Below are 12,156 nucleotides of genomic sequence, written 5' to 3'. Positions count from 1 at the left end.
GGTGGGAGTTCTGTTGCACACAGATTTGGGGCCCCAAGCTTGTGGAAGCTCTGCTTCCTTAGCATGTGACTTTCAAGTTTGCCTTTTTTCTTTTGGTTATTTTATTATTTTTTAACACTGTACATTCATATTTACTCAACATCAATTTATATTCTATCTTCTTTTTTCCTCCAGTTTTATTGATATAATTGACGTACAACATTGTGTTAGTTTAAGGTGTACAACATAATGGCTTGATACATGTGTATATTGCTAAATAGTCACCACAGTAAGTCTAGTTAATATCCATCACCTCACAGAGTTATAAAACATTTTTTTCTTGTGATGAAAACTCTGAAGATCTACTCTCTTAGAAACTTTGAAATATACAGTAGAGTATTGTTAGCCATAGTCACCATGCTGTACATAACATCCCAATAACTTATTTATCTTATAGCTGGAAGTTTGTACCTTTTTACCACCTTCACCCATTTCGTCTAATGCCCACCCTCCACCTCTGGCAACCACCAATCTGTTCTCTGTTTCTGTGAGTTCAGTTTTTTGTTTTTTTTTAAGATTTCACATATAAGTGAGATCATACCATATTTGTCTTTTTCTGTCTGACTTATTTCACTAAGCTTAATGCCCCCAAGATCCATGCATGTTGTCACAAATGGTAGAACTTCCTTCTTTTTCATGGCTGAATAACATCCCATTGTGTATGTGTGTGTGTATATATAAAGAACCTAAGTGTCCATCAACAGATGAATGGATAAAGAAAATGTAATATATGTATATAGATGTAGATATAGATATATGTCTTGGTTATTATAAGTAATGCCGCAGTGAACATGAGATGTAGATATCTCTTTGAGGTAGTGATTTTGTTTCCTTCAAACATACACCCAGAAGTGGAATTACTGGATCATATAGTTATAGTAGTTCTATTTTTGATTTTTTGCAGATCCTCCATGCTATTTTCTATAGTGGCTGCACCAATTTACATTCCTGCCAGTAGTGCATATGGGTTCCCTTTTCTCCACACCCTTGCCAACACTTGTCATCTCTTGTCTTTTTGATAATAGCCATTCTAATAGGTGTGAGATGATGTCTCATTATGGTTTTGATTTGCATTTCCCTGATTATTGGTGGTATTGAACATCTTTTCAGGTACCTGTATGTCTTCTTTGGAAAAATGTCTATTCAGTTCCTCTCCCTTTTTTAAATCAGATTTTTTTTTTTTTTTGCAGCTGAGTTGTATGAGTTCTTTATATATAGTTTAGATATTAATCCCTTATTTGATATGTGATTTGCAAATATTTTATCTCATCACATAGGTTGCCTTTTCATTTTGTTGATGATTTCCTTTGCTGTACAGAAGATTTTTAGTTTGATATAGTCCCACTTGTTTATTTTTGCTTTTGTTACCTTTGCTTATGGTGTCCATAGGAGCCAAAGGAGTTTACCCTCTATGTTTTCTTCCGGGAGTTTTATGGTTTCAGGTCTTATGTTCAAGTCTGATCCATTTTGAGTCAATTTTTGTGTATGGTATGAGACAGGGATTCAGTTTCATTCTTTCACATGTGGCTGTACAGTTTTCCAATACCATTTATCGAAGAGGCTATCCTTTACCCATTGTATGTTCTTGGTTCCTTTGTTGTAAATTAATTAATCATATATGCATGGGTTTATTTCTGGGCTCTCTGTTCTATTGATCTGTGTATCTTTTTATGCTAGTAGTATACTGTTTTGATTACTATAGTTTTATAATACAGCTTGAAATCAGGAAGTGTGATGCCTCCAGCTTTGTTCTTTCTCAAGGTTGCTTTGGCTAATTGGGGTCTTTTGTGGTTCCTTACAAATTTTAGGGTTGTTTTTCTATTTCTGTGAAAAATGCCATTGGAATTTGGATAGAATGTGTAGATTGCTTTGGTTAGGTTGGACATTTTAAGTTCTTCTAATCCATGAACATGGAATATCTTTCCATTTATTTTCCCTTCTGTTTCTTTCATCAATGTCTTATAGTTTTCAGTGTACAGATCTCTCACCTCCTTAGCTAAATATATTCCTGGTATTTTATTCTTTTTGATGCAATTGTAAATGGGATTATTTTCCTAATTTCTTTTTCTGGTAGTTCATTTTTAGTGTATAGAAAGGCAACTGATTTTTGCATATTGATTTTGTAGCCTGTAACTTTACTGAAATTGTTTATTAGTTCCAAGTTTTTGGGTGGAGTCTTTAGGGTTTTTTGTATATAATATTACATCATCTGCAAATAGAGACAGTTTTACTTCTTCCATTCTGATTTGGATGCCTTTTAATTCTTTTTCTTGCCTAATTGCTCTGGCTAGGACTTCTAGTACTGTGTTGAATAAAAGTGGCAAGAATGGACATCCTCATCTTGTTTCTGATCTTAGAGGAAAAGTTTTTAGCTTTTCACCATTATATATATGAGTATCATTGACCTTGAGGCTTGTGTTTCATTACAACTTTAAGCTGAATCAATCTAAATGGAGCTTATTACAGTGTTATTCCCTACTTTATGGGAAGGGAGCTGGGACTAAATAACAGTTCAAATTCCTTCCGAGATAAGTGTCTGTGATTCTATGTGACCGTGTTCTTAGCTCTGTTTTTGCTCTACCTGTCTCTTTATACATGCAAAGAAGCCAAAAAAAGGAAACAAACAAAAAAAAAAAACAGTTTTGAGAGTTTCTCAAAACATCTGAATCAGAGAATCCTTGGATCTCAGCACATGGCTGCTCCTACAGGTCACCCATGCCAGTCCCTCCACAGCACCTCCAGCAGGTAACTGCCCATTTGACCACCTCCCTGGGCAGGAGGGCTCATTCTGTATTGACACTGCTGCTGCCAGCCTCCCACTGACTCACCCAGCAGTTTTCTGAAAGTTTTTTTAGAGGCATGGAGTTCCTGCCCACCAGCACTGGCAGTGATGTGGACACACAGAGGACCTGGGGCCCCACGCCTCATCGTGACCGAGTCACGGGATGGGCCAGCAGTGAGCACAGGTTTTGTCAAAGCTCTGTAGGTGAGCGTGCTCCCAGCCTGAACAAGGCCTCCCTGGGAGAAAAGCCTTCATCCCTTGCATGGATGAGCGCTCCATTCATGTATCCACCCAGAGAAAAATTCTATTTCCACGTAGTACTGTTAACATAGAAAAAAGGCAGCTTTCAGAAAGCATAAGTGGCCTTGGCAACCTGCACTTTCAGGCGTGCCTGGTTCACTTTGGACAGCTGAGATTCTCAGGACAGTGTGAGCTTTTTGGGTTTTTTTTTTCCTTTAAAATTTTGACTTCCTCACTGAAATCTTCAGTTGTACATCACTTATCGTTCCAGTTTTACAGCCCTGTCTATTTAATCCTTTTGTGCTTTCCTTGACATTTTAAGAAACTTTTAATTGACACAGTTTGCTTGCAAAATAAAAAGAATCAGCTGTATTTTTTTAAGTGGCTTTGTGGTGCGTAAGGCATGCCAACTGCGTGTTCTCCCTTTTTTGTTGAGGTACTTATCGTTGCTCTTGACATTCTAAAATAAGAATGCCAGTTTCAGATGTGACGCTTCTAAAACTTAAGAAAGAGCAAAGCAGCCAAGTTGGCTGGCACCCAGACTTCTCGCCAAATGTCAAGAAAAAAATCACTGAAGAGTACATAAAAGTGAAAATCCTGGCTTGCTGAATTATTTATTTCAGTCTCTTCTGGTCCTGAGAAACGATCAGTAGCCCTGACAAGTTTATCCTTTGTCGAGCTGGAAAAAACCTCAAAGGGAAGAGTGGTGGGCATGTGTATCTCACAAATGCAGGGCAAAAAAACCACTTCATTATTTCAGGGATTTAAAAATACTAAGTCTGCAGATTTATCTGCCTCAAAATCCTTTTTGGAAAGAAACGATAGTTAAATACTTCATGCTGCATATTTCAGCACGTGTGAAATACGGAAAAAAAGTCTTGTCAGTAGAACATGTAGTCAGTAGTCTGAGGGATGCTGCTCTGCTGGTTGTACCCAAGCAAACTGATGCTCGTTAAACATATAATTATAACGACATGTGCTTTGATTGCTAGATCTGAAAAGGGCTGGTACTGTCATCAGATGACTGGGTTTGAGAACAATTTTTTAGAGTCATTGTGTGTGTGTGTGTGTGTGTGTTGTCAAATCTTCTCCAGCTGTTGGTTGTTACAGGCATCCCCTCCCTCCCTCAGTCCTAACAGAACTCCGATTCTGTTCACCATCTCCCTCCCTGCATGGGCCTCCACCAGGAGGGGAATCCTGATTGGTTTCACCCAGTCTCGGTGGTCCATTCGTGGTGCTGGTGATCAGTTTGGGGCATGGGCATGTGACACAGTTCTGGCTGTTAGACGTTTGGGGAAGTCCGCTGGAGGGTTTCTGGGAAAGGCATCCTGGCGTCCAGTAGAAATGTGCAGGATCATCCCTTCTGCCTCTGCCTATTGCCAAGGGTGATGCCTGGAGAGTGGTCACCATCTGTGATCCTTGGGTGGAGCCATCCTAGGGACACGACAAACACAGAGGATGGCAGAGAGCCCGGAGATGGAAAGATCCTGACTTCCTGATGATGCCTTTGAGTTGCTGAATTAAGCAACCCTGCTGCAGCAGTTCCTAGCACTGTGACTCATGTGAGAATGTCGATGGGTCCCTTTGCGTTAGCAGGGTTTTCTGTTACCTGCAGCCAAGCCATCTTCACAGATATATGAATTGTTTGAGATAAAACAAAAAATATAACTCAAAAAGAACAAAGGGGGGCTTCCCTGGTGGCGCAGTGGTTGAGAGTCCGCCTGCCGATGCAGGGGACACAGGTTCGTGCCCCGGTCCGGGAAGATCCCACATGCCGTGGAGCGGCTGGGCCCGTGAGCCATGGCCGCTGAGCCTGCGCGTCCAGAGCCTGTGCTCCGCAACGGGAGAGGCCACAACAGTGAGAGGCCCGCATACTGCAAAAAAAAAAAAAAAAAAAGAACAAAGGTTACCCCAGCCATGTCTCATTTATATCACGTCTAAGAGTGATGTTCAGCCTGGTCAGTGATGAGCCTAATGCAATTAATCAGGAGTGTGTGTGCTTATTCATCACACCCCCCAGAGGGAGCCCGCATGGGGAGGACCCATGTTCTTTAGAGCTAGTGGTGAGTTCTAGTTAGGGGATTGCTCTGGCTGCTTTAGCAGAAATGACAATGACTTTTTTTTTCTTTTTAATTTTTATTTTATATTGGAGTATAGGTGATTTACAATGTTGTGTTTGTCTTGGGTGTACAGCAGCCTGGTTCAGTTATACATATCCACGTATCCATTCTTTTTCACATTCTTTTCCCATATAGGTTATTACAGAAATAACAATGACTTTAAAAGACTGTGAGATTGATTCTTCTCTCCCAAAACAGTTTGACATGGTAGGCAGTTAAGGAGATGGATGACCCGTGGGGCCATCCAGGGTTCTTCTCTGTCATCTACAAGGATGTTGTCTCCATGGACATCGAGAAAGCTGGCTCACCACCATGCCAGGGTGGGGGGTGGGGGGAAGGAGGAAGGGCAGAGTCGGGTAGTGCAGGCAGCCTCCTTTTGACCCAGCCTTGCACATATTACCTCCAGTCACAACTCATTGACCAGAACCTGGTCACATGATGACAGCTAATTGCAAGGGAGTCTGGGAAATAGCTATCTCTAGCTGGGTGGCCACGTGTCCAGCTAAAACCTAGAGGATTCTGCCAGTAAGAAGGCGAGAATAGACACTGGGCGACAGTTAGGAGTGTCTGCCACATACGTGCCCTCTACGGTGAAGAGGAAGGAAGTGACCAAGGCAGAGTGCTGGCGGCCACTCTCTGGTTGTGAAGCAGGGGTGCATGCCAGGAGGGCCAGGCTCCCTCAGCAGCCTGGAGCCTTGTGCTGGTCGTGACCCGCCCTTGGCCTGTCTTCCGGTCAAACAGGGGACTTGAGCCAGGTGGTGTTTAAAACCTCTTCAAACTGACTTGGTCTGTTTGCTGCAGTGCAGGCATTTATCTCTAGGGTGGGCACGGAGACAAGGCGGCAGCAGGGTGAGGACCCCACGTGTGGGTGGTGGGTATTAAAGCCATAAGAGAAGTCACTGCTGACACTTACTGAGAGCTTATTAGGAGCCCGAAACTGGGCTGTGTCCCTTACAAGGATTAACCCCGTGAGCCTTACACACCCTGTGAGATGAATTGTTCCCATTTCATAGATGGGGCAGCTGTGGCTCAGGAAGTGTTAGAGCAGGGCTCTAGACCTGGCCAGCTGACCCCGGAGCCCACATACTTAACTGCACATCGTGGGAAGGAGGACTGGGGCCTGCAGTGGGATTTGTGGGGTGTGGCCAGGTCATAGTGAGCCCGGAAAGCAGGGCCAGAGAGCGCTGGGCCTGATGCTGCCCTTATCCAGGGCCAGCTTCGGGCGTGATCTGCAGCGTTGATTGCTCCCCGCCCCCGACTGGTGACCCCGTAGCCAAGGAGGTGGGTGTTGCCACTCCGTGTCACATCTGGGCATGACGCTGTCTTGGGTTACACCATCCCTCCCCAGCCCAAGGTAGAAGACAGGCTGTCCTTCAGGAGGAGAGTAATGTGGGTGAGAGAGGCGTCCGGGAGGGTTGGTGTGAGGCACAGCGCAGAATGCTACAGGGGCGGCACGTTGCGTGGCTCTCAGGCATCCTTTCAAGTGTCACCCCTGCTGAGAGGGGCAGGGAGGCCTCAGGGCCTGCTCCTGTCCTGTATTCCCAGCAGAGGCTGGTGCTGGGAAGAGAGAGAGAAGCCCAGCCCTAGAAGATGAGGGTCAGTCCACGAAGTAGGCCTGTCCCTCACGCTGGCACTGCTTGGTGGCCTGGCTCCTGAGATCAGACCCCTCCCCTTGCTCCAACCTGGAGGTCAGTGGCTTTGGGCCCTGAGGGGACTCCAGGAAGGGAGTGGGCATCAGTGGGTGAGCAGTCCAGTCCCTTGGTGGTGGGATTCCTTGGGGTCCATTGATAGGTTGGCCTAGGTGGGGGGAGTGAGGCCCTTGTAGCCACCTGCCTGTCGGCGCCGGGTCACAGGCAAGCTCCCCGTGGAGGAGCAGACCCGGGTGAGGTGAGGGCTCCCTGGCCCAGCCCTGGTGGGGCCTCTGGGCAGCCGGCTGTCCCCGGGTGCGGCAGACTCACTGCAGGTGCAGCTGTGGGGTGGTGCCCGGACTAATCCACCTCCCCGCTCTGGCTCCTCTCACACACAGAGATACAAACCCTCCTAGAGTCAGGACAGTCTTCCTTAGTGCAGTTTCTTTGGTTCGTTCCTAAAACGCACATGTTTTCCTAAAATGCAGTTGTGAACCCGTCAGCTCCAATCTGCTCTTGAAGATTGAGCTCAGCTCGGGCCCAGCTTTCTCCACAGGAAACAGTACCACCCGCTCTGGGCCTAGGTGGGTCCCCTCCCCTCCCCCGCTCTGCTCCCCCATCATGGTACTGGTTTCACAGGCCAGATGTTCTATTTACTCATTGCTCCACTGATCAGACTGTGAGCTTCCTTTTTTTTTTCTTAACACTTAAATTTTTTTTAACCTCAAACATACACAAAAGCACGGAGGATCATATGATGTGCCCTTAGGATTCATCACCCAGCTTCAGCAATTGTCAGCAGTTTGCCAATCTTGTTTCAGTAATTCCTCCTTGACTTTCCCCCGCCGCTCCCCCTTCCAGAATATTTTAAAGCAATTCCTAGATCTCATATCCTTTCTCTCATAAGTACATTTCAGCTGTGAGCTTCAAGATGGCAGAAACTGTGTCCTGTATCCTGTGTCCTCAGCACTTTCGATGGTGCTCAACACATATTGGCTTTGGGGAAATATGTTGTTTTGAATCAACGGATTGACTGGATGAGTGAATCGGTTTCGGCCTTTAGAACCCAGCCTGCAGGTTAGCTGGAATTTGAATAACTGGAATGTGAATGACTGCTGGGAGCTCACAGCCCCCTTGGTGCTGTCCAGGAGGTCTGGAATCTATCAGGCTCTCACTCATCAGACTTTAAGGTTGGTTTATTCTTAGCCAAGCGTCTTTGATTTTGCAATTAGACTCCACTTTGAGGGGACCTTGGAGAGGGAGGATTACGAAGATGTAGCTTTTACCTTTGCTTGGTTCATATTTCGTTCACAATTATAGACTCGAGGGCTTTTTTGTTCCTTATAATGCTGGATTTACTTAGGCCAAAATGATTAAGACCGAAAAAAAATATACCAAAGTATAGAATACATCTAAAGCATTTTCTTTCATACCGTCTTTCTATTCCTGGTAATGGTATTTTAACTACACATATGAGATAATTGAATGCATATTTTTCTTTCAAATGGTCATGCTCACGTTTCAAACCCCAAATTCTGTACACTTTGAAGGGGACTCTGAGACCGGAGTCACCAGACGTGGCATTTCCAGCTTTTACAAGGTGAAAATCAGGCCAGGGCTTGGGCTTTGGCAGTCTCTGGTGGTAGAATGGTACCTTGTAAAAATGCCTTTGATATATTCCTTTTTCCTCTTAATTCAGAAATGGTATTTCCCGTAATAGAATAATGGGAACTGCCTATTTACTGGTGCTTTTTTTTCAGAATTACATTCTAAAATATCTTCTTTCACTATTCAAACCTGTTGTAAAGTTGAATTAAGTTAACTGAGTTTTCTGTTTGCTTATTTGTTTTCTTTCTCACTGCTTTGTCAGGGATTCAGAGTAATAATTCTATTTCTGGATATCAGATATTTTCACCATGTGGGTTTAGCAGTGGGAACTAAGGCTGGGCCCAGTAGACATTCGATGATTGGTAACTGTTAATGTGTTCAGCCTGCAACATGAAACAGTGGTTTCCACGGAAGTATTTACAGGGATTGGATTTGCTCATGATGTCATATTGAGTCAAGAGCCTCTTGCATGGAAGGTGATGGGACCTGAGAGATGTTTGACGGTTAGGAGAGGGGGGAGCTGTACTGAAGTAGGTCGCCATCCCGCAGCATCTCACACTGCCGATGTGGCAGTGACTCTTGCTGTGGACCTTGCTTTCTGGGCTGTGAGCAGGCTGTGGGGTTTCTGCTGTGGGCCTGGTCCTGGCTGTCTCTTGGCGTGACTTGGACAAGTTCAATGGGTTATCTGGAGGAGCTGCAGTAGATCCCAGGGGTGTGCATGCTCCCAACTCCTGTGGAGGGAAAATGCAGGAATATGACCGGAAGGAGACCCAAGGAATGCTTGATGTCTTGAGTGGCTGAGAGCCTCCTCGCTAGGGATGGGAAAGGAGAAGGGGTCTCTGGAGAATGGGGCTGGAGCTTGGGCCAGAGAGACGGAGAGAGCCCGTTGGCTGGTAATCCTGGCTTCTTAGGATGGGGCCCAACAGAAGCTGAGACAGATGTTCCAGGCTGGAAAACCTGTGGCAGGGCGGGACACCACAGCTGAGTCAGCCCCAAGGAAGGCCGGCATGGTGGGGCGGGCCAGGAACGGGCTGCAAACGTGGCCGCCTGCCCTGACGGATGGGGCTGGGCTCGTGAATAAGGCAGTGGCCCGTGGCCAGGGTTTGGAAGGGGAGCCACAGCATGGGGCAGAACAGCAGCTCCGGGAAAGGTTGACTGTTTGTGTTTAGTTGGTGGGCAGAGGTCTGTGTGACTTCTCCAGAGCTGGGGGTCACACACAGCACATCCCTACTGTGTGCCAGGTGCTCTGCGTATTATATTTACTCCTGCTCTTTATTTTATTTTATTTTTTTAATAAATGTATTTATTTGTTTATTTATTTTTGGCTGCATTGGGTCTTCGTTGCTGCACCTGGGCTTTCTCTAGTTGCGGCGAGTGGGAGCTACTCTTCGTTGCGGTGCGCGGGCTTCTCATTGCGGTGGCTTCTCTTATTGTGGAGCACGGACTCTAGGCGCACGGGCTTCAGTAGTTGTGGCTCGCGGGCTCTAGAGCTCAGGCTCGGTAGTTGTGGCGCATGGGCTTAGTTGCTCTGCGTCATGTGGGATCTTCCCAGACCAGGGCCCGAACCCGTGTCCCCTGCTTTGGCAGGTGGATTCTTAACCACTGCACCACCAGGGAAGCCCTACTCCTGCTCTTTTACGCTCTTATCCCTAATCTTATTTAAAGATCAGGATCCTGAAACTCCGCAAAGTGAAGTCGTCAGGAGGACACAGAAGAAAATAGCAGCAGAGCAGGGAATTGACACAGATATGCTGGTCTCTGAAGCCTCATGTTTTCCACTATATCAGGGCTCCCCGGATCTCTTCCACTGAAGAAGTGAAGAAACACCCCAGGGCGGAGCCATGCACCGGGTTCTCACATTGGGGTCCTAGCTCCAGCTGCAAATGCAAACTTCAAAGCCATGTAATTATATCGTTATTCTTTAGCCGTTTAAAAAAAAAAAAGAACAGAGCGTGACCTTCCTTTCCATGTATTCTAGGAAAATTAGCTCCAGGAGAAGGCATGTATGTGTTTATCCCAGGTTCGGTGTTAATGTGCTGCCCCCTTCCCCCTCCCCCCGGCCCCTAGGCTTTGTGCCACCAGGCTGGTCCTAGCACAGTGGCAGTAATGAGATTCTGACCATTATTTGCCATTTGCAGTCTGCCAAGGGAGAGTCAGAAGGTAGGGGCACCAGAAACCCAGAACATATCAAGGGGAAACGGTGCGTGTCCTCTGATGGAGGCCTGTGTCATCAAATGAAAAGCCACAGATAACGTGGAGACGTCAGTAGCCCCAAAACTAAAAGCACTACGGCAGTCATATGATCCCAGCCATCTGGTTAACCCAACATATCCTCGGTATTTTAAATCTGGAACTAAATATAGCTCCTTTCCCCAAAAGCCCTCAGCATATTGAAGACTGTAGATGAGATGAAGCTTTTGTATAAGATGAGGATATAGGGATCTGGACCCTGGCTTAGAGTTTCCTGGTAAAAACCCAAGGTATTTTCTCTTTATTGGATCAGTTAGCTTTTGCTTTACAGATCTCAAGCTCCCCAAACTTAGTGGCTTAAAACCTTTACATATTTGCTGTGATCTGGGGGTTGGCTGTGCAGTTCTTTTAGTCTGGGCTGACTCTCCCGATCTGCATCTACAGGTGGTAAGGCTGGGCTGGATGGTCTCGGATGGCCTTGCTCACGTGTGGGGTGATTGGCAGCCTGGTGGTCTGAAGAGAGCCTCAGCCAGGACTGCTTGCCTTGGCCCCATGTGGTCTCTCATCGTCCAACAGCTCACCTGGGCGTCTTCACACGGTGGTCTTGGTGTTCTAAAAGCAGCCAAGGAGGACGAGCCCTAATGCATAAGTACTTTTCATGCCTCTGTCTGCAGCTCATTTGCTGTCGTCCCATTGGCCAAAGCATATATACCTTGTCCAAGCTTAGAGTCGGTTTGGGAGGCATCTACACAAGGCCGTGGACACAGAAAGGCATGAACAGACTGGGGGCCGTCACCGCAACAAATCAAACCTGTCTATGAGCCTGAGATTTAACTTAGCAAAAACAGTTGTTTCCACCTGATGCCCACCTGAAGACGACTCTGAACCAGGCTGTGACTCACCCTCGTGGAAAGAGGCAGTTCTAGTGGCCTCATCTGTCAGTAAGTGCGGTGGAAAATCTCTCGAGAGCCTGGAGGCAGGAAGTGCTTAAAGGTCAGACCCAGCCCAGCACCAGAAGAAAGTTCTCACCACCCACACCCAAATGCAGGACAACCAAGAGGCAAGTCTGGTTCCCGAGCTGCTAAAGCAAGAGACACCACCAGCCTCAGAAATCAGTGGTGGGTGGTTTCCCCCGGGCAGCAAGGCTGCATCCCAGGCCCACAGTGAGAGGCTGAAGATGGCATCTGAGCCAGAGTGACAGAGGGACGGGTGGGGATGAGAACAGGTGACCATTTTAGCACTCACATAGCTGGAGGAACCAGCAAACAGGTTGAGAAACTCTTCCTCTTTCCCAGGAGGAGGGAGGAAGCAGCAGAGTGAACTGACAGAAGATGAGTAGGTAATGAAGCCATTTTCATTTTTTTAAAAATTTATTTATTTTATTTATTTATTTTTGGCTGCTTTGTTGCTGCACGCAAGCTTTCTCTAGTTGTGGCGAGCGGGGGCTACTCTTCCTTGCGGTGCGCAGGCTTCTCATTGCGGTGGCTTCTCTTGTTGCAGAGCACAGGCTCTAGGCGCGCGGGCTTCAGTAGTTGTGGCTCGCAGCCTC

General features: G+C 46.4%; 1 protein-coding gene across 5 annotated transcripts in view; it reads left to right on the top strand.

The window, feature by feature from the left end:
* PXYLP1 (2-phosphoxylose phosphatase 1) overlaps positions 1–12,156 on the top strand; it is a 68,316-nt gene that overhangs the window by 20,610 nt on the left and 35,550 nt on the right. Inside the window, exon 4 of one of the 5 annotated variants that reach the window (XM_060149723.1) lies at positions 11,903–11,946. The exons of 3 other annotated variants lie outside the window; for them this stretch is intronic. The gene's annotated coding sequence lies outside the window, so the exon portion shown is untranslated. Of the gene's footprint in view, positions 1–7,317; positions 7,394–11,902; positions 11,947–12,156 lie in introns of those variants that run through there. One more of the 5 variants, XM_060149726.1, reaches the window with a different exon arrangement.

Source organism: Lagenorhynchus albirostris, chromosome 5 (genome assembly GCF_949774975.1).
Source record: "Lagenorhynchus albirostris chromosome 5, mLagAlb1.1, whole genome shotgun sequence".
NCBI classification, from domain to species: Eukaryota; Metazoa; Chordata; class Mammalia; order Artiodactyla; family Delphinidae; genus Lagenorhynchus; species Lagenorhynchus albirostris.
Note: the sequence above shows the minus strand (reverse complement) of the source record. Positions and strands in the feature narration are given on the sequence as shown.